The following is a 23,297-nucleotide window of genomic DNA, read 5'->3' on the forward strand; positions in this document are numbered from 1 at the left end:
TGCATACAACAAACCCCAGGTCTACAGTTGCTCCCAAAATCCATTGCCTCAATTTTGGATTGCTTCATTGTCTATTCAGATATTCCACAGATGAAGGGCACATCAAGTTGATTGTGTAGATTAATCCAGTGCTCCTGAGGCTGCATGGAGAAATTTCCCTTTCTCTTCTTTGTTCACACAGCTCCTGAGGTTCAGCTTTGGATTTCACCCCACCTCTGCGTTTAGGTCACCTGAGGGCATCTGTTCCCTGCCCAGACAGGACAGGGTTAAAGGAGCAGCTGATTAGGGGGCTCTGGCTCACTCAGTCCAGGGGTGTGTGGGGTACAGAATGGGGGGTGAGCCTGTGGTGGCAGAGGCTGGTGTGACATTGCAACAGCCTGAGGTGTGCCATGTGTTCTCCTGGGGAAGTTGTTCCTGAATCACGGGACCCTGGCAGTGGCAGGCTGCACAGATTCCCAGGGAGGTGTGGATAGTGACCTGTGCATGTACACAGGATTCTTGGTGGCTGCAACAGCAGCCTTAGCATTTCATGCCCATCTCTGTTGTCTGTGCTGATAGCCACAACTCATGCCCATCTCTGGAGCTCGTTTAGGCGGTGCTCTTTACTCCTTCTCCTTGTGCACCCCAAAGCAATGGTCTCTTGCCTCTTTTGCAGGTCCAGACTTTTCCTCGGACTCCCTTCCAGCTAGCCATGGTGCACTAGGCCTCTTCAGGCTGTGTTCACGCAGCCGACCCCAGCCCTCTCCCTGGGCTCTGACCTCCAAAGCTGAAGCCTCAGCTCCCACCCTCCACCCATCCCAGAGGGTGAGCAGACAAACCTTTCAGGCTGGTGAATGCTGGTTGGCACTGGTCCTCTGTGTGGGAATCTCTCTGCTTTGCTCTCTGTACCTCTGTTGTTGTGCTCTCCTCCATAGCTCTGAAGCTTCCCCTCCGCCCACCCCCAGTCTCCACCAGTGAAGGGGCTTCTTAGTGTGTGGAAACATTTCCTCCTTCACAGCTCCCTCCCAGAGGTGCAGGTCCTGCCTCTATTCTTTTGTCTCTTTTTTTCCTTTTTTCTTTTTCCTTACCCAACTTCGTGAGGATTTTCTTGCCTTTTGGGAAGTCTGAGGTCTTCTGCCAGCATTCAGTAAGTGTTCTGTAGGAGTAGTTCCACATGTAGATGTATTTTTGTTGTATTTGTGAGGAGGAAGGTGATATCCACGTCTGACACCTCTGTCATCTTGAAGCTCTCTAGAATCGTTATTCTTAAACATTTGTGTACCTAAGAATCATGTGGGAATCTCATGCAGATTCCCAGGCACTATGTCAAGAAGTTCAACACAGTAAATTTGACTGTTTGCATTTTAACAGTAACTGCAAGTGACTTTCTAGCAGGTAGTCCACTGACTGCACATTGAGAATATTGTTCCACAGTATTTCATACACGTGCTAAAGTTAACAATTTGGGTTCATGATTTCTGGCATTCTAAGTTAAGAGAGCAAATAGGGCTTTGCTTTCTCAACACTAGTGATCCTTACAATCTATTAAAGGTAATGGCTACTGCCCATGAATCCATCGTAAAGCTAGTTTGTTCTTTCTTCAACCAAGCACTAAGCATAGACTACCTGCCCTAGGTCTTAATGCTGCTGAGGAATTCCCACCCCACCCTTTCTTGGTTTAATTACCTTGATCACCTGAATAATAATCTCTGCACACATAACAGGCACACAATACATGAACTACCACTTTAATTAATTCGGGTCCTCTGATAACACAAAAACTAAACCTTGTAAATGTAAAAAGAAATAAGGAAAATTTCTAGGAAATCAGAAAATATACAGATTTAAAGTCAGATGTCCAGTAATATAGATGTAGATGTAGATGTAGATGTAGTGTATTAGTCTGCTAGGGCTGCCAAAACAGAATACCATAGATTGTGTGGTTTAAAATATAGCAATTTATTTTCTCACTGTTTTGGATACCAGAAATCCAAGATCAATGTGCCATTGGGATTGGATTCTGGAGGGACTCTCTTCCTGGCTTCTAAACAGTGTCTCAGTCCTTATCCTCATGTGGCATTTCCTCTGTGTTTAGGTAGAGGAAGCAAGATTTCTCGTGTTTCTTCCTCTTCTTTTAGACACCAGTCCTATCAGATTAGGACCCCACCCTTATGATCTCATGTAACCTTTATTACCTCCTTAAAGGCCCTGTCTTCAAATATAATCACATTGGGAGTTAAGACTGTGATAGATGAGTTTTGGAAATCTATAACATAGATATACACATAGATATAGATTTACATGTAGCTTTACATTTTAGACAGAAGCTCTACATATTTTAGTTTATTTTAGTTTTACAACATTCCATGTTTCTTCTATAGATACTGTTTTATGTTAGGTGACCCTCTTTCTTACAACTTTCCCAGGAGATACATATCTAGACCAGAGATAATATCTTATTCAGATGTGTGTCCCTACAGTTGTGCTGGAAAACACCCTCTATTCTTTTTTCATAAAAGATATGGGAAAGGCAAACTTTTGTGTCTTTGAATATTGGAAAGTACCTTAATTTTGTCCTCACTCACTTGAGTGATTAGTCTTGGAAAATGGCAGACATTTGTTCTCAATTGCCATTTTATACAAAGGGAGCTGAGACTCTGAGAAATTAATGTAATTGCCCAATGTCAGTCCAGTGGTAAGAAGTGGATTCTAGAGACAGAACTCAAACCCTAGTGTTTGAATTAATTTATTCATGAAACATTCATTCTTTTACTCAACTGGGACTTGTTGAATATCTATTATTTTCATGGTTCTATTGCTACAAAGATAAAGATTTTTCTCTAATGCTGAGAATTTTATAGTATTATGGAGACACAATGTTCTCCCTTTATTCTTTCACTTTTCCCACCTTCCAACCAAAAAGAAGTGTTACTTGCCTTCCGTGCCCTGCATTTTCCTGAGTCCATGCACTGGAACATGTATTCCAACACCTCCTAACCCAGCTACTCCTAAAATCCAAGCTTGACCTTCAAGTTTCCATGTTTCCCATGTGACCTCTTCTCCAACGTGGAAATCCTCTCTCTCTGCCATATCCCCAAATACTATTTCTACTTCTCGGATCACTATCACTTTCTCCTTGCCCTTGCATGTATAGATTTATAACCTCTCTGCATAGACAAAACCTGTAAGAACTTACCCATGTCTAGTCATTGTTTCCCCTCCCGAGCTTAGCAAGCCCCCTCCCATATGCATCAGCTGCCCAGTGTCTTTAATCCATCGCTACTTCACACTCCCTCATCTTCTCTGTGAGAACAACAGTTTCTCAAACATGCTTTCCCTAAAATAGCTGTTGCTGCCATGATCTGTCCCTGGTCACTGCTAGCTGTCTTTAAAACCTCTGATTTATATTATATTATATTATATTATATTATATTATATTATATTATATTATATTATATTATATTATATTATATTATATTATATTACTATTTTCTGTAATGTACAGTAGACTTTACTCTCCTTAAGAGTAAGGTCCTGGGTTATATTCATCTCTCATGATGTTAACAGTATGTAACATTTAGAAAGCACTTGAAAAAATATTTATGAGTAAGTGAATTGATAACTATTGACACATATGAAAAAATTCTTCAGTGTGACATTCAAAAAAAATCTGAGTACTAGCAATAACTTAGAGGTATCACATAAATTCAGTGACAAGATTTCCTTTTATTAATTAAACATTTTCCCTGTCCTGCTCTCCATGATTGGGTATGGGGTGAACGCCTGCTGATATCCACCTGGCAAAGCTTCGATGATGAATGAATAGATTTCTTTATAGCATTAATTACAGGGCTTAAGTTTTTCTATTCAGAGCCAGAGGCACTACACATAGCAGATAGACGTTGGAGCTTATAATAATCCAAAAACTATCACTAAAGGGAATTCATCTGTCAAAAGTAAGTATGATGTTTTAGAAAATAAGTATGCTACCTGCCAAGATGTTCATAGGAAACGCTGGCATTTCATCTTCAGAAATAATTGAAATAAATATTTTTCAACAAATATTTATTGAACACTTGTTATGGACAATGATCCAGGTGCCTTTTGAACAACTCACTTAAGCATTCAATAGAGTCCATCCTTCACATGCAGGAACTAACGTGGGATTAACTGACTTGGCAGGATTTACAGAGCTGGTTCATAGCTGCAGAAAAATCAAAGAAAAAATCAAGTTATTTACAAAATAACTATTTAGCTTTCTTTTTAATTAATCAGCAGCCATTTCCTACCGTCCGTTGTAGTTATGCTCTTAAGAAGTTATGTACGCACAGACACAGAAAAGAAACTTATGGTTACCAGAGGGGAAAGACAGGGGAGGGGTATATTAAGAGTTTGGAATTAACAGATACACACTACTATATATAAAATGGATAAACACCAAAGACCTACTGTATAGCACAGGGAATTATACTCAAAAATTTTTAATCTGAAAAAATAGATACATATGTATGTATAACTGAATCACTGTACTGTACACCTGAAACTAACACAACATTGTGAATCATCTATACTCCAATTTTAAAAAGTTGTGGAGAGGAAACCTGTGAGTGAGCAGCTGGGTCTTCTGGGGATCTCTGGAATGCGATTTGTGGTAAGAAATATTACCAGAGATATTACTGTGGAGTCACAAGCTCATATTATCAGCAACTAACTGTGGTCCAGGACTCATCAAATCCCATCGATTTTGCTTCTCTCCTGCTCACGAGCTTTGAGTTTTCGTCTCACACTCTGATCATCACAGAAATGCATGCTTGAAGGAAGGGACATGCCAAGATGAGCTGGTCTTCTCTCAACAGCTGAGTGCATTTGCCAAGGTGTGTGTTTTAGTTTCGGTTCTCACGTGGAAGCAGACTTTGAGATAAGGATTTAAATCAAGAAAATTATTTAGGAAATGATCCTGGTAGGGGAGAAGTGAGACAGGTAAGAGAGGAAAGCCCATGCACATTAAATCATGTTACTTGCTGGGGCGATCCCAAATAGGGACCTGCACAAAACAGTTCTCAGAGTTACCCAAGATGTGAGGCGAGGAAGCTGGAGTATTGATTTTTCATTGGTTGAGGGCTGCTTCTGGGTCATTAATATCCAGGTACCTCCAACCTACCCAGTGCATGGGGTGAGACTGTTCACATGGTCAGAAGCCTTCAGGCAGAAAAGCACAGGTGCTTGAGGTAGGAAGTCAGCTCTGTGCCTGGCAACAATTTGGTGGGAAGGGTGTTACACCACGTGCATTTCCATCCACTTTCATTTACTTCTGCTTGAAAGCTGATCAATAGAATCATTCAGATCCGGGTACCCCAAGGCCCTCTTCCATTGCAACTTCATTCCATCAAAAATCATTCAGAACATATTCATTGAGTTTCTATGCCAATCCGATCTCTCTGTTGGGCATTGGTTCTGTAAATGTGAATGCATACATTCCTATCCTGGAGACAGGAAAATGAGAGTGCACCATTTTACTAATCTTTACCTGACATCCCATGCTGCAGTGGGACGCTGAAGAAGAAGACATGAATGCTTTCAGGGAACACTTGGATGGTTTTGTTGAGTTTACATTCAAACTGAGTCTTGGAACATAAGTAGAGGTTTCCAACATGCCCAGCTGAAAGGACATTTGAAATGGAGATCGAATTGTTTGTTAATACATAAAAACTCTGTTCAAGAACTTATACAGCAGTATTTCAGACCAGAAAAGGAGTCAGGAGCGAAGTTATTAGGGTACTCAACACTACAACAAGAAAGTGAAGTATCAGCTAAGATAATTGAGATCCTGCTGAAGATTAAATTTGAGCAGCGTGAATGTAACAAAGACCTCCTGCCTCAGCTGCCTCATTTGGAAGATGAAATGAAGAGATTTCAACCAAGTTGACCAGTTTGGATGCTAAAGCCACAGACCAGATGTTAACAGGGATACAGTCTCATCTACAGCAGGGTCAGTGGAGGTAAAGTACAGGGGGCAACATTTAGATATGTTTAATTTATAGAAAACTTGTTTTTCTGTTTTATCAGACATTGAATTCAGGTTTAGTTTTTGCAATTTATTAGCTATGTAAACTTGTGCAGATTAATTGTTCTTTCAGTTCTCTCATTGGTTATGTAGAGAAAAGAATGTCATTAACCTCCTAGGGATGTTGAGATGATTAGATTAAAAACTCCTCATTTATCATTTAGCATGTGGCCCCTTGCCCTCAGTGAGTGGTTAATAGATGTCAGATAATGCTATTATTGTCAGATAAATTATTATCCTATTTATTTCCACAAGAACTATCATAAATGAAAAAGTCAATTACAATGTGCACATTAATTATAACTAATTATAGTTCTTTCCAATCAGACACAACCATACAATTGTATAATCATATATAAAATTAGTAGAAACATAATCTAACTTTATTAATGTATTTTTGCTTAATTATGAAAGTACAGAATATTTTTCATAGTTGGTATAAAAAATTAAGTTAATAGATCATTAAAATTCCTCAACATGGCGATTAGCTGACCATCAGTGGCTCACCCACTTTCCCACATAAAATCCTTAAGAAAAAATAAGTACTTAAAGTTAATTGCATAATTAAGAATTTTCTGGATTTTTAAAATAATTCAGAATTGTTTAATATTCAATTTTAAATTACAAGTTTCTGTTTTATCACAATGGCTATGAATCAAGGGTATTTAAATGATTTGATGGTTAAATAAGTTCCTACAACCTCAATTCATTTACTTATTTTTACTCTGACTCTTTTCAGGAGCTTTAGCAAGATATATGTGTATCAAAAGATTAATAAAATGGTCCTTACCATTGACATAGAAATAAAAGACTCAGAAAAGAAAGAAAAAGCATGAACTACCAAGGAAATAATATATGTATAAAAAAGTATCAGATGTGGTATAGTTTTAAGGTAGCAAAAAAAAAAAAAATCATACGACCATCTCAATAGACAGAGAAAAAGCATTTGACAAAATTCAACATTCTTTCATCATGAAAACTCAACAAATTGGGTATAGAAGAAACGTACCTTGACCATATATAACAAACCTATAGCTAACATCATACTCAACAGTGAAAGGCTGAAAGCTTTTCTTCTAAGACCAGGAACATGGTAAAGGTACCCAATCTCACCACTTCTATTCAACACAGTACTACAAGTACTAGACAGAGCAATTAGGCAATAATTAATTACTTAATTATTTAAAAATTAAAAGGCATCCAAATTATAAAGGAAGAAGTAAAATTGTCTTGTTTGCAGATTACCTGATCTTATATAGAGAAATTTCTAAAGACTCCACTAAAAAAGTGTTGGAATTAATAAATTCAGTAAAGTTGCAGGATACAAAATCAACTATAGAAATCAGTTGCATTTCTATACACTAATGGTGAACTATCTGAAAATAAAATAAAGATACAATCCCATTTACAATTGCATCAAAAATAATAAAATAGGAATAAATTTAAATGAGGTGAAAGATCTGTACACTAAAAAATATAAGACATTAATGAAAGAAATTAAAGAAGACACAAATAAATGGAAAGATATCCCATGTTCATGGATTGGATGAATTGATAATGTTAAAATGTACATACTACCCAAAGCCATCCATAAAGTAAATGCCACTCATCAAAATTCCAACGGAATTTTTTCACAGAAATAGAATAAACAATCCTAAAATGTGTTTAAAACTGCAAAATATCCCAAGAAGCAAAAGGAATGCTGAGAAAGAAGAACAAAGCTGGAGACATCACACTTTCTAATTTCAAACTATATTACAAAACTGTAGGATACACGCTTCCAGTTAAAATATAAATAAGTTCTGGAGATCTAATGTACAGAATGGTGAGTATAATTAACAATACTGTCTTGTATACTTAAAAGTTAAGACATTACAAAACTGTAGTAAATAAAACAGTATGATAAGGGCATAAAAACAGACACATAGACCAAACGTCCATAGAACCAAACGTCCATAGAATCAAACGTCCAGAAATAAACCCATGTGTATACAGTCAACTGATATTTGAGAAGGGACCTGGAAATAGTCAATAAGGAAAGAAGACTCCTTAATAAATTGTGACAGGCAAACTGGATATTCACTTGCAAAAGAATGAAATTGGATCCCTATCTTACACCCTACATAAATACTAACTCAAAATGGATTAAAGACTTAAATGGACTAAAGATCTGAAACTGTAAAACTTCCAGAAAAAAAACACAGACAGCAAACTCTTTGACATTAATCCTGGCTATAATTTTTTGTATATGACATGAAAAGCACAAGCAACAAAAGCAAAAATAAACAAGTGAGACTACATCAAACTAAAAAGCTTCTACATGGCAAAAGAAAAACTCAGGAAAATGAATGGGAAGAAATATTTGCAAACCATATTTCCAATGCAGGGTTAATACTCAAAATGTATAGGAAACTCAAACAACTCAATACAAAATAAATAAATAACCCAATTTAGAAAATGGGCAAATAACTTAATAGACATTAAAAAAAAAAAAAAAAACAAAGGATACATGAAAAGGTTCTCAACATCACTAATCATCAGGGGAATGTATATAAAAACCACAATGAGATATCATTAAACACCTGTTAGAATTGCTATTGTTAAAAAAAGGTGTGATAAGTGCTACTGATGATGTGGAGAAAAGGGAACTCATGTACTCTTGGTGGGAATGTAAATTGGTACAGCCAGCATAGAAAACAATATGGAGGTGCCTCACAATATTAAAAATATAATCCAGCAATCCCACTTCTAGGTATATAGGTATCTCTGCTTCAAAGAGATACCTAGACTGCCATGTTCATTGCAGCATCATTCACAATAGCCAAGATGAAATAACCTCAGTGTCCATCAATCAATGAATGTGCAAAGAAAATGTATATATATAATATATAAAGTATATGAATGAACATAGTAAGTATTTCTATATACATATATATGAATAAACTATATATGAATACTACTCAGTTATAACAAAGTAGGAAATTCTGCCTTTTGTGACAGTATGGATGGAACTTAAGGGCATTTTGGTAAATTTATAAAGTCAGACAGAGAAAGACAAATACTATATGATTTCACTTACATGTGGGATCAAAAAAAGCCAAATTCATAGAAACAGAGAGTAGGTTGGTGGTTGACAGAGGCTGGAGGGTTGAGAAAATAGGGAAATTTTGGTCAAAGGATACACGCTTCCAGTTAAAATATAAATAAGTTCTGGAGATCTAATGAACAGAATGGTGAGTATAATTAACAATACTGTCTTGTATACTTAAAAGTTAAGAGAATAGATCTTAAACTTTCTCACCACATAAGCAAAAAAAGGTAATTATGTGAGATGAATGTATTAATATTATCATGGTAATCATTTTATAATATAATATTTGATAAAATATTATAAAATACATTTTATAATATTTGATACATATATCACAACATCACATCATATACCTCAAACTTACACAAAGTTATGTGTCAATTATATCTCAATAAAGTTGGGGAAAAAAAGAGCCAGCTTTTGGTTTTGTTGATTTTCTCTATTGATTTCTTGTTTTCAACTTCATTGTTTTCTGCTCTAATTATGAATATTTATTTCCTTCTGCTCACTTTAGATTTAATTTGCTCTTTTTTTCAAGTTTCCTAAGGTGGAAATTTAGATTATTGATTTACGTCTTTCTTCTCTCCAAATATATAGATTTAATGCTATAAATTTCCCTCTGAACACTCCTTCTATTGCATTCCACAAATTTGATAAGTTGTGTTTTCATTTTCATTTAATTCAAAATATTTAAAAAATTTTCCTGAGATTTATTCTTTGACCCATGTGTTACTTAGAACTATGTTGTGTAATCTCCACTTATTTTGGAGTTTTCCAGTTATCTTCCTGTTATTGATTTCTAGTTTAATTCCATTTTGGTTTTAAAGCAGATATTACATGATTTATATTATTTTAAATTTGGTAAGTTGTGGGATTGTTTTTTTGCCAGGAAAGTGAATATTCTATGTGAGTTTGAGAAGGATATCTATTCTGATTTTGGATGTAGTGGTCTATAGATGTTGATCATATCCAGTTGATGGGTAGTGTGGTTGAGTTCAGCTATGTCTTTACTGATTTTCTGCCTGCTAGGTCAATCCATTTCTGGTAGAAGGGTGTTAAAATCCCCAGCTATGATAGTGGATTCATCTGTTTATTCTTGCATTTCTATCAGTGTTTGTCTCACTTTCTCTCAGTAGTTTGACAATTTGTTGTTAGGCACATACACCTTAAGAGTTGTTATGTCTTCTTAGAAAATTGATTTCTTATCATTATGTAATATGTTTCTTTATCTCTGATGACTTTTCTTAAAATATGTTCTGTCTGCAATTAATATAGCTACTCCTGCTTCTTTCTGAAGGTATGATATATGGTATATTTTTCTTAATGCATTTACTTTTAATCTGTATGTATCTTTATATTTAAAGAGGATGTCTTGTAGATAACATATATTTTCTTTTTTGAGTCCCTCTGACAAATCTCTGTATTTTAACTGATGCATCTAGACTACTGACATTCAAAATGATTATTTGTATAATTGGATTAGTATCCATCATATCTCTTCCTATTTTCTATGTGTTGCCCTTGTGTTTTGTTTCCATTTTTGTCTCCAATGCTTTTTCTGCCTCTTGTGGTTTTAATTGAGTATTTTATAGGATTTCATTTTCTCCCCTTTCTTAGCATATTAGTTATAATTCTGTTTTTATATTTTTTAGTGGTTGCCCTAGAGTTTGTAACATACAATTACAACTAATTCAAAGATAAATATTGTCAAATATAATTTGTAATCAGTGGAATTTTCAAGGAACCTATATAGAATAGGAGGATTTCTGACAATTCACTCTGTGTGCTTTCTCTGTTTTGCCAGACGATGAGCTGTTTGGACCTGAGAGCTCATCCAAGTCCTCCAGAGGCCAGGTGACCAGTGTTACCAGCATGGCCCTAGACAGTGAGCTTAGGTTTACTGGTGCCAACACAGGCTTGAAAAGCCCTCTTGCATTTGCCCTTTCTACAGGGCACACATCTTGAGTTCTAGCCCACCCTGTCAGATGTCTGCTTGCTTTCAACCAGAGACTTTTTCATAACACACATCTCAAACAAACTGTATATATATATATATATATATATATATATGGTGAAAATGAAGAACAAAGATGCTAAATAAATACAAAAGAAAATAGAAAACATAATGAAAGAAATGATGCTTAGTAATATTAATAGAGAGCAGTACATATTTCAATGCAAAAGCATTCAACAGAAAAAAATATGTTTGTATTAATAAAGTATATACTCAATAGTAAAACTATAACACTAATTAAACTTTAGCAAGCCAGTTAGAAAATCAGCAAAAGACTTGAATATACAGTTCATCTAGAAAGTAAAACATTGCAAATAACCACATCAAAAGATATTCAACTTCATTAGCCATCAGAGAATTACAAATTAAAATCATGATGATATAACACTACACACTTTTTTAATGACCAAAATAAAATATACTGACAGTGTCAAATGCTGGTGAGGATGTGGAGAAACTGGATTTTTTGTACATTGCTGGTGGAAATGTAAAACAATACAGCCACTCTGGTAATCAGTGTGGTATTTTGTTTTATAAATTTAAGCCTACATTTAGTATACCTCTCAGAAATCACACTAAAGGTAATTTATCCTAGGGAAATGTAAGCTTACATTCAAAAAAAACCTGTACACTAAATTAGCTTTATTTTAAGTGGACAAAAACTAGAAAGAACCCATATGTCTTTCAACAAATGAATGGATAAAAAGCCATGGTACATCCAAACAATGGAATACTACTCAGCAATAAAGTAGAAAACCATAATTTAAAAAGATACCTGCACCCAAATGTTCACTGCAGCACTATTTACAATAGCCAAGTCATGGGAGCAACCTAAATGCCCATCGACAGATAAATGGATAAAGATGTGGTGTGTATATATACAATGGAATATTATTCAGCCATAAAGAAGAATGAAATAATGCCCTTTGCAGTAACATAGATGTACCTAGAGATTATCATACTAAGTTAAGTAAATCAGACAGAGAAAGACAAATATTATATGATATCACTTATAGTGGAATCTGTAAAAAGTGATACAAATGAACTTATATACAAAACAGAAATAGACCCACAGACATAGAAAACAAACTTATGGCTACCAAAGGGGAAACAGGGAGAGGGATAAATTAGGAGTTTGGGATTAACATGTACACACTACTATATATAAAACAGATAACAAGGACCTACTGTGTAGCACAGGGAACTATATTTAACATTTTGTGATAACCTATAAGGGAAAAGAATCTGAAAAATTATATATATATATATACACATGTGTGTATGTATAACTCAATCACTTTGCTATACACCTGAAACTAACATAACATTGTAAATCAACTATACATCAATTAAAAATAAAAACCAAAACAGGTAGAATGGAAAATTTATTCATACAACAGTATGAATAGATCTCAGGGAATTATATTGAGTGAAAAAGCCAATCTTAAAGGGTTATATATTTTATGATTCCATTTATATAACTTTCTCTAAGTGACAAGTTAAGATAGAGAATAAATCAGTGGTTGCCAGGGGTCAAGTTTGGGGAAAGAATGCAACTATTAAAGGTTGACCTGAAGGAGTTTCTGTCTAGTGATGGAAATAGTGTATCCTGATTTTGGTGATGGTTACTCAAACCTACACATGTGATAAAATTTCATGAAGTGTACACACACAAACAAAAGTACATAAATACTGATAAATATTGAATAAAGTCTGTACCTGAGTTATTAGAATGACACTGACATCAGTTTCTGGTTTTGACATTGTCCTATGATTTGATAAGATATTATTATTACTGGGGGAAGCTGGGTAGAGGGTACATTGGAACCCTAAACTTTGGGAACTTTTTGCATCTTAAATTACTTCAAAATAAAAAGTTATCAATGAAAACATACATGGTAAACACTAGAGAGTCTAATAACCCATTTGTATAATTGAGCATTTATTCTTTTTTAAATTGAAATATAACTGATATACATTGTATTAGTTTAAGTTGTACTACATAATGATTCAACATATTTATATATTGCAAAATGATTACCACAATAAGTTCAGTTCCCCTCACATAGTTACAAATGTTTTTCTTTTAGAATCTCAATATTTATTCTTAAGATCTCAATATTTATTCTTAATATAAGATCTCAATATTTATTCTTAATTAAAATAAGTAGGGTGGAGGGAGAAAAGGGTGAAAGGACAGAAGGAGGAAAGCAATCAGAGGAGAAGGAAGGAAGAAACTCAAATGGGAATAGAAAGAAACTATCCTTTGATAAAGATTGTCTTGTAAAACAATACCCAGCGTCATATTAGGACCCAGATTCTCAGTACATAATTGGAATTTGTGAATAAATCAGGGAATTCAAGGTCAAGCAAATTTGGTTCTTATCCTAATAATGTAGTTCACTAAGTCAGTCATTATGAGATAAACTCAACCTGAATCTTAGTTTCCTTATCTGAAATTGGCAAGAATAATACTGATATTATGAGGTTGCCATGAGAATTAAAACACGTGTGGGTCCACAGTGTAGACCCACTAAGTCCTGGTACTCTAAGAGAGCATTTGCAGAAATTCAGCTGTATGAAATTAAATTTATATGTCTCTTAAACAAAATATACTGCAATATCTAGAGAATAATTTTCCCTCTTTCCTGCTCTCTCTCTCTGCTGTTTGACTTTTCACCTTCTGCTTGTTTAATATACAGAAAAATCTTAGATTCTAGTCATTATTTCCAGTTTACATGGAGAAAACTGAAGAACAAAGAAGTTAAATAATTTCCCCAGTGTCATTGTGTTAATAAGACAGAAAGCCAGAATTTCAACCTGGGAGCTAGTTACTTTCTACCAGATATTGAAGTGCACATATACATTCTAATGAATATAGGAAATGTATACATTCTAAAATGATCCTAAATACCAAAGGCTATCTCAAAACTGCACAATTAGTTGAAATCTATGTTCTTATTGTCCTGTGAAATTCATTTTTATAGTAAGGTTCCAGACGTTAGTGGTATCCAGGTAGAATGGGAAAAACTTTACTTAGCAAAAGTTACTTCTTGGATTTCTCCACTGGCTGTGAATTCTTCACTTGCCAAGATTTCTTGCACTGCCCAATATTCATCTCTGCAGATGTGATGCTTCAAAGCCTTGCTTCTGAACACAGCATAGCCAGTAGGGCACAGATGCTCTCTGAATACAAAGTGAGTGATTCACATGAGTCAGCGTTAATGGGAAATCAGTACTGAATCAGAGCAAAGTACCACAAGGACTCAGGATGGAGGACAAAACTGCACAGGGAGCCAGGATTAATGCAGCCAAAGGAAGATGGAGAATGAGGTGAGAACTCCTTAAAGAAGATCTTCCCGTACATTAGGTAATAAACCTTATCTCAAATCGATGGAGCATGATACTTAAATTGATTAAGCATGCAAAAAAATCTCTGCAGGAGATGGCACTGCTATTTGTATTCTTCACTAACCATTGAAATATTCCCAGAAAAACCCTCCTTCCACCCTGCTGCTCCCAGAGTCCCACTCAGCGTACACAGGAAATTGAAAATTAATATCCAAGCAGTGTTGAGAGCTGTTGAGTTTCAAAGCTGAAGTTACTGCTTAGGCTTGATGAGGAAATTACTGGCTGGAAATTTAAAAGAAAAGAAGAAAAGTAGTCATAACTTATCACTGATTTTTTATCCAAGAGTAAGCAATTGTTTGGGTCTCTTTTAATTTACAAACTTAACTGTTTATTTCTAGTCATCTGAAAATTTAAATATGAGGAAGAATCAGTGTCTCTTTATATGCCTCATTATTTAATTTCAGCCCCAGGTCTTCAGAGTTTGCTCCTAACAGTAGGTAATTATTTGCACATAAGGATCATAAAAAAGAAGACATTTCTAGAAAAATAGACCTGGTTTCCAGTCTGTGTCTTCTTTCAGGACAAGGTTGGTGGAATACTTATCTTTGCACCCTCAGAACCAAGCACAGTGCTTTGCATATTGTGTAAACTTTTTTAAAAAGTTGATTAAGGAATAAAATAAGCTGTAAAATAGGCCTCACTGACTTTTATAAAGGCTGCAGAATATTGAATACCTCAGGGACCATGTGTGCTGAATTTCCTGTTACCAATTCAGCATCATCACTGTTCTTCCCAAGGCCACCTCTGCATTGTAGAAAAGAAGTCAGAAATTGTATTTCCAATAAGATTTTGGGTTGAGTTGGCTGGTATGAGGAATTGCCTTTGGGGTGGGAGGCTGAAAGAAATCAGAGGTCACTACTGTTGGACACAGTCACAGCCACACAAGTGGTTTCCAACACCCTTCTGGAACCAGCCATTTCCTGCTTCAGGCTGATATGTGAACATTTGTGATTCCAGCTGAGATCTTCCCAGATCCCCACTGCCCCAGCTCTTCAGACTTGGCACACACACCAAATTCCCAAATTCAAGTCATCAATACCTGGTATACCTTGACTCCAAGTCCAAGAATAGCCTGTTTTCCTGAACAAACCCTGGTTCCACGGCCATTTCCATCATCAGCCTTAGAACCATAGTGCCTTGTATATTACCACTGAAACCTCTTTAACCCCTCAGTTCCTATGAGATCTCAGAGGCCAGTTGGTGGCGCTAAGACTCTTGACTCCATCAACAGAAATCGAGCCGTTCTCGAGACCAGGGATGTTCTGTGCTGTTCTCCTGCTGTCTTTTCAGCTCCATCCTTCCTCTTGAACTGCCCCAACACAATCCTCCCACAGAGAATTCTTAGGGAGAACTTTTTATACATTTGGATTTTAATGAAACATTGGCTCTTTTTCATATTTATTAGAACATTTGTAGACTTCAATGAAGAGTGAACATTCAACAACAGGCTATGTACTAATTGGCTTCGAAGGGGCCCACACTCCTTTTTTGTTTCCAGGTCGTATTTTCAACATGACTTTCAGCCTCACATTGAAAAATAAAATCTGTCAACTCGTGTTACAGTCTAGTCATCTTCCTCTTAGCTGTTGTCATCAGGAAATCCCGCCCCCAAATTCACAGGTAACATTGGCATCAGGGTGTCAGCATTTCTCTATATCTTCACAACTTCCCTCACCCCAAAGTGTAAGTACTCATTCTGGTGCACATTCAATGCCCTGTAGGTTTAAAGTCTCAATTTCCTCAATTCCAAGAGATGTTTATCTACACATCAGTGAACCACAATCCCACAGTGGCAGGAATTCCTCATTTTCAGAAGGATTCCAACCTTAAATCTTGCAGGGCTCTCTTTGGTCACCACCATCAATAACCCCATATCTCTCACCATCTTATACTCAGTGTGCCTCTGCTTTAACTTTAGGAAGACATCTGGTCCTCCGAATATACTCTTTTCTCCCTCCTTTGAGTTTCTTTCTGATTTGGCTGCTTTCTGAATCCAGTTTGGGCTCCCCGCCCCACCATATCTCCCACCTGGGCTGCAGTGAGGATTATAATCATAATTCCATGATGTGCAATATCCAGCAAGGTGTGAACACTGTCCAGCAGCTTTAAGTCCACACCCAGCTCCTGTTCTCAGGCTGCTCTAGGTCACGGCTTTGGGATTTTTCTTCTCTATGTTTCTACTGCCTAGAAAGGTTACTAACATGCACTATGTATTCGGTGACTATTTTGCTGAATTCAATGAAGATCATTTTAACAGTTTTCTAAAATGTTCTCTCTCTCCCCTAACACTCCCACCCACACAATCTCAAGAAGATGAACTCTCCTCCTCCTATGATGAGAAAAGAGAGCTTTTTGACAGAACCCCCCGACTTCAACAACTGCACATTTACATGGCAAGTATGAGTCTCAATTTAAGAAATATGTGTAGGAAAACACCAGTTTTTTGTTTTTTGTTTTCTCTAATCAACTTAATTTTGTGTCGCTGGGTGGGCAGGAACATTATTCTCAGACATTTTGAAGCCACCAGGCTCACTTGCTCTGACCTGAGTTTTAAGGCTGTGGGTGAGGTCTCTACTGCAGCCCTTGACTCCCAGGCTGACTGGCCCTGGGGCAGGTGTGGTGTCTGCCACGGCATCTTTAATCCAGTGGGCTGCATCTCCTACCACAGTTGGGACCAGTGGAAGAGCTGAGAACCCCTGCTGAGGGCTGCCTTCCTGGTGGTCATTGAGCATCCCGGGTGTCCTACAGGGCAGCCCCGCTGCGCACAGGGTTCTCAGAAGTCTCTTCTGTCCCTCCACCTGGGAGCATCTTTTTTAATTCTAAGCGCACCTTATTTCCTCATACACCTCTTTCTTCAGTGGATCTAGGCTTTTGGAAACAGAATCCAGAACAACTTTCTTCTCAGTTTGGAAGAACACTGAATGTTGCTTGATTTACCAGGGGAAATGAAGGGAAGAATATGTGGAGAAGGCAAAAACGAATATCTCAAAAGTAACTATATGTGGTAGTTTACCTAATAATAAATAACTAAGCTCATCTTTCCTTCCCTTTCTCCTGCTAGAGAGGTTCCATGGTCACCATCTGTGGCCTGGCCTCACCTGGTCTTGGAATCCCTCCCTCAGCCCCACCCTGGAGGGTTGCTCATCATATGTAAGCCCTTTCTCTCCCATTCCACCCACCTGTCCATTTCTACTGGATTGTTTCTTCCAATATGTTTATACTTACACTAGGACGCCCAGCTTTAAGGCAGCTTTCCTTGACCATGTCCACCCGATGCTGTGTGTCTTTTATTCCCTCTACAGCTGCATGTTCAAAAGAGAGGTTGACATTTCCACCCTGCCTTTCTCACCACACAATCACCTTGACACACTGAACTAACCTTGCCCAGGTCAGTGAGACTGCCCTAAACCTGCTGAGAATCTTCTATCTCTTGTTCCACTTGACTTCACTTAAGTCTCTAAAATGATTAAGTACAATAAAGGGCTTTTTATCACTTGACATGCTCGGCTCCATTATCAATTATAGCAGCCGTGCCCAGATTTCTTTTCTGCATCTCTGGTCCCTTTTCCCTCAGGCTTTGCATGAGGTCTTATTTCCCTGTTCATCCCACAACTGCTCATGTGATCCAGGGCTACAGCCACCTCTGTTTTGCTCACCATATGCTTTTCTCATACAACTTGCAGACACGAGTCCAGATGGTTTTCTGTAACAATATTTACTGATTGCACAATAATAAAGTACTGAAAATCCCTGATGAAATCAGCTCCTCATATTCCTTTTTCATGATAATTATTTCCAACATATTTATTCCCTATCAATACTAAAGCCCATTTTCAAATTCTTTTCTTATTTTAAAAATAGTTTACATAAGTAATAATTGACTATATTTTCAAAATAAAAAAGCAAAATCATACAGAAGTTTATAGATTAAAAATGTAAGCTCCCAATTACAATCCCTGCTTGCTCTTTTTTACCCACTCAAACTATTCCACTTACCCAATCATTGACATTTAATAACTTTACAAAATATCTAGGCTTTTAAATACATACTATATACTTATTTATATGTGTACACTGTGTGTGCTTGTATATGGGTTTCATAAAAGAAACCTCTCTACATACACATGTCATCCTCAAAAAGGGTACAGACCTGCTGGAATTCTAATACCATAGCCTGTGTTGGTTAACCAATAGGAATTTATCATTAATATGTGTTGGGTTTTGCTTTATTTGCATTTCAATAGAATTGTATAATGATTTTTTTCAACTTTCAAAAGTATTTAAAAGATGTCCTATCTCTACATCTCATTGTTTAAATCCCTTCATGTATAAGAAAGGAAAGTTGAGTCTAGGGCTTAGCAAAAGAATCCATACCCCTCTTAAGAAACCTGAACAAGAAAATGGAGTTTGGTGTGCAAAGAGCTGGGCTGATTCCCATCAGATGTCTTAGAGGGGACCTGCTTCTGGGACCAGTTACCCTAACGCAGAAGAAACCAGGTCCCCCAGGTGTCAAGACATCTCCTTGAGGATGTCCCATGGTAGAGCAAAAACAATCATCAGGCTGACACTCAGAAAGGGGTTCCGTTGGGAGGAGCTGTGTGTCCACAGCAGACAGGCTCTCTCTGCAGGAGATTAGTTCTCCAGCTCTGTTCACCAGACTCCCCACCTGTGCCAGGGAAACCCTGTTCTGCATCAGGGAAATCCCTCCCTCAATCTCGGCGGGAATGTTACCGCTCCTGGTCCAGTGTTACCCACAGGAGGAGAAATTACTAGAAAAGCAGTTTCTGCTGTAATCCTTGGATAGTTACCATAATTAACTCCGAAAGGAAAATAAAACTGCAGAAATGTCTATTTGTTCTACTGAAACCAGATCATAAGTAAGCTTTATTTAACAAATGCATAATTTTTGGCGTGCTTGGTGATATGACTACGATCATTGAGAGGAGCTAAGATATGAAGAAAAGAGGTTGAACTTGGCATTCCTTCTTCAGGGACACCTGGGGCTACAGATTGTTCAAGGGAGCCATAGTTTTGTGTAGCCACAGGGCAGTGGTTCAGCCACAGTCACTGCTCATGACTGGGAGCACCTGTGTCCAGGTATCAGGCCTTTCCATTTCTAAGCCTCAGTTTACCTCTTCGTAGAAGTGGGGTCAGGAAATGTGTGTGAGTCAGACCCAGTGCACTGTTACTCAGGATTCTATTATGAGTCAATATAAAGGTTAGAAAATGGAACCTCAGAACTTGGCCAAAGTCTGGCATTTGGGGCTTAGATCTGAGTCCCATGGTATTATATATGGACTTCTAGAATCTTCCTGGAGTAGGGCAGGGTTTTGACTCTTCCAGAGTCAGGCAGCAAGGCAAGCCTGACAGTGATGATGGTGAGGCAGCTCTGAGAACACAAGCCTTTGCCTTTGCATTAACCTGCCCAGATGTTCCATTTAGAGCAGAAAACCGCATCTTAAACCCAGGAATGAGGCTGGAGGAAGAAAGCTGTCTGGGATCACCCTCTGAAATATGATTTCATAAGTTACAGCAAGACTGAGAATAAAATGTATGAAGCAAGGGCAGTCTGGGGCTTTTGTATGCCCTTAGGAGTTATATGCCCAGTGGTCAGTCTGAGCCCTGCAGACAACAACCCAGTGGCTCCGGCCACTTCTCAGAACTCTGCCCTCATCCTTACCACTCTGTCCACAAGCTCAAGCCACAGCTGCCATTGTCCTTTATTCCTCCTTTTGCCTCTCTGTCTGGCTTTAGGGCTTCATATTTACTGAGCCCTCGTCTGGATATATTATGATTCAGGGGTCTCATGCAGGGGTATTTCTTTCCCTTTGTACATTAGGTCTCAGATCAAATGACATCTTGGGAAGTTTCTCTCCAACCTCAATCTAAATCTCTAAGTCAGAATCTCCTCCTCCCACCTTTCTCAATAATACCATGTTGCATGCTGTTGTGTTTTCCTGAAGGCATATATGGCTGCCTAAAAATGTCCCGTCTATTTATTCGCTCACTTATTTATTTACATCTCCCTTCCACTGGTGTACGAGTTCCAGGAAATCATAGATTCTGTCTTGTCCAGTGCCTACTTACAACAGAATCTGGCACTGAACCATGAAAGACAGAGTAGTCCTGCCTATGCAATGAGGAAGCAATGGGGAGGGGGTGATTGTTATGTAGTTATCTGTGTAAATGATGGCATTTATAGAGTATTTGACCAGAAAAGTTCAATAAACAATTAATCTATGATGGTGCTGTCAAGGAGGAAGACATTTTCCTCTACCCCTAGGTTCTTGACAGATTAACAGGAGAAAATCAAGCAAAAGTTTAGTAGCATCATGGGAAAGACCAGGAAAACTCAGTAACTCACCAAAATAGCTGAAGCTCTCACCTTAAATACCATCTTCAGCTAAAGGCAACAGAGGATGTTGGGGTTAGTGGTTTGGAATTTCAAAGGGGAGGAAGGCCATTCATGTGGAGATGGAAAAGCAAAGGTTTGGCAAATAAATGTTTTCTGGGCCAGGCAGAGACAAAGGGGTGCCAAGAAGAGTTTTAACAAATGGATTTTGCCAGGTTCCTTCCTGTCTACACACCTACTTCAAACTACAGTTATCCGTGGGGATAGCACCTTTCCTGGAGCAGCTCCTCTACCTTCTTTTAGGCAGTTAGGAGGAAGGTCAAAGTTTCTGTCTGAATCCTTTGGGACTTGATTGTTATCAGCTCAAAATAATCTGCAGACCAAAGAGACACTGTGGTGAGGCAAGTTTTGCTCTCCTACAGTGTCAAGAGTAAGATTACCTTTCTTCTGTGGTTTACCTTGGGCAACTCATTCAGTAGAAACCATCATCATGGCAAATGCTGTGGACACCACTTCATAGAACGATCCCATTTCCACAGCAATGAGATTTTAAAACTAGGTGACAGGCTGACTTAAATCTCACCAACACACAAGATGGCTTAGAAGAGAGAAGTAATAGAAAGCAAATTTCTTGTAATTGCATCAATTACATCAAATCTTACAGACTGCTTTCCCCTGGGCTGTGGGAAGCACTGGTCAGAATGAAGCAAACTCTAACTTTGTTAATAGATAGAGGTCAAGTCTTAATTCCAGCCCCTCCACTTACCAGTTGAGTGACCTTAAAATAATGTCTTAACTTTTTTGATCGTCAGTGTCCTTATTAAAATGAGATGTTCATACTGCCTGCCCCATGCCTGGCTTGGAGGAAATGCTCAACCCAAAACAAGCAGTGTGTGTAGTCATCTGATTTATTCTCACCCCACCCTAGGTAGTAGGCAAGATCAGGTGTTATAATCGATAGAGACATAGTACGTTGCAGAGGTGCTCACAGCTGAAGAGCATAGTATAAAACCCCATACTCAATCCCCTGCTCCAGTGCTGCTCCTCCCTAAAACATAACTCTATATGACCCTTTTCTTTTTTTTTAATTGCTTGCATATGCATGTGAGCAAGTGTGTGTTTTTTGTAATATTTTCCACATAAAAGGAATTGTGTAAATGTATCCATAAGGTCCAGAGAATAATAAGACAAAGAGAACAAAGAAGTGTGTACCCTTTAAAGAGATTGTAACCATTACCAAATGTTCCCCACAAGCCCCCTCCCCCAATATGATCCACCTTTCTCTCTCCATTCTCCCAAGAAGAACCACAACTCTGAAATTTGTGTTTACAATGAACTGGATTTTGAATACAGTTTTCTTACATATGTATTTAACTTCAAAGTTGTATCATTTCATTATGTCATTTTTTTTTTACTTTAAATAAACGTTAGTATACTTTATACATTTTTCCTTGAGTAGCTTTATCCCACTCAGTATTGGATTCCTGAGATCCCACTATGTTATTGAAAATGGTAGTTCATTCTTTTTTTTTATTATTTTATGTTATTTTATTGTGAGAAGATAACACAGTGGATTTATCCATTCTACAAATGATAGATTTTGTAGTTGTTTTCAGTTCTTGTATGTATCTCCTTTTATAGCTGTGCAAGAGTTTCTGTAGGATGTAAAACTTGTAGGCCAAAGGACATTTGTTCAATTTTCACTCAACTATTTAGTTTTTAAAATTGTTTCTAAGACAGAAGTTAGGGCAATGAAGAAAACATACAAAAATCCCTTCCCTTATGGTGATTATATACCTGTGGGAAAGGCAAAGAGTAAATAAGACAGAAAAATAAAACATTATGTTTGTCAGGATAGGCCTGGTTATGCTACTGTAGCAAATAATCCTCAAATCTTAGAGGTTTAAAAAATTAAAAATATTATTTCTTGATTTGTTACATGTTCTTCAAGGGGTAGCAGGGACCTCTCTACATCTTGTCATCTTTCTCATTTGGGGACCCAGGGTGGCCAAAGCGCCACACTCTGGGTACACATCAGGCACAGAGGAGGAGGGTGAAGAGAATGTGGCAAAAGCCACTGATGCACATCAAGCTTCTTCACAGAACAGACACCTGTCCTTGTATCTGTGTCTCAAGCCTAAGGAAAGGCTCCTGGCCCTGCACATAGTGTGGCTGTGAACTCCAAACAACCTGCACCTGGGAGGAAGGAGGTGATCAAACACTTGCAAGAAGTCCCAGTGACTAGCACAAATAGGGCTTATTAGATGGTTATAATCATAAGGGGAAAATGCAACAGGAAGAGGACTAGCACAAGAATACAGGACTGGAAACCTTGTTGGGGAGAGTAATTAGCATATGATGATTAGAGAAGGTCTCACCAGGAAGA

Source organism: Eubalaena glacialis, chromosome 8, assembly GCF_028564815.1.
Source record: "Eubalaena glacialis isolate mEubGla1 chromosome 8, mEubGla1.1.hap2.+ XY, whole genome shotgun sequence".
Taxonomy (NCBI): Eukaryota; Metazoa; Chordata; class Mammalia; order Artiodactyla; family Balaenidae; genus Eubalaena; species Eubalaena glacialis.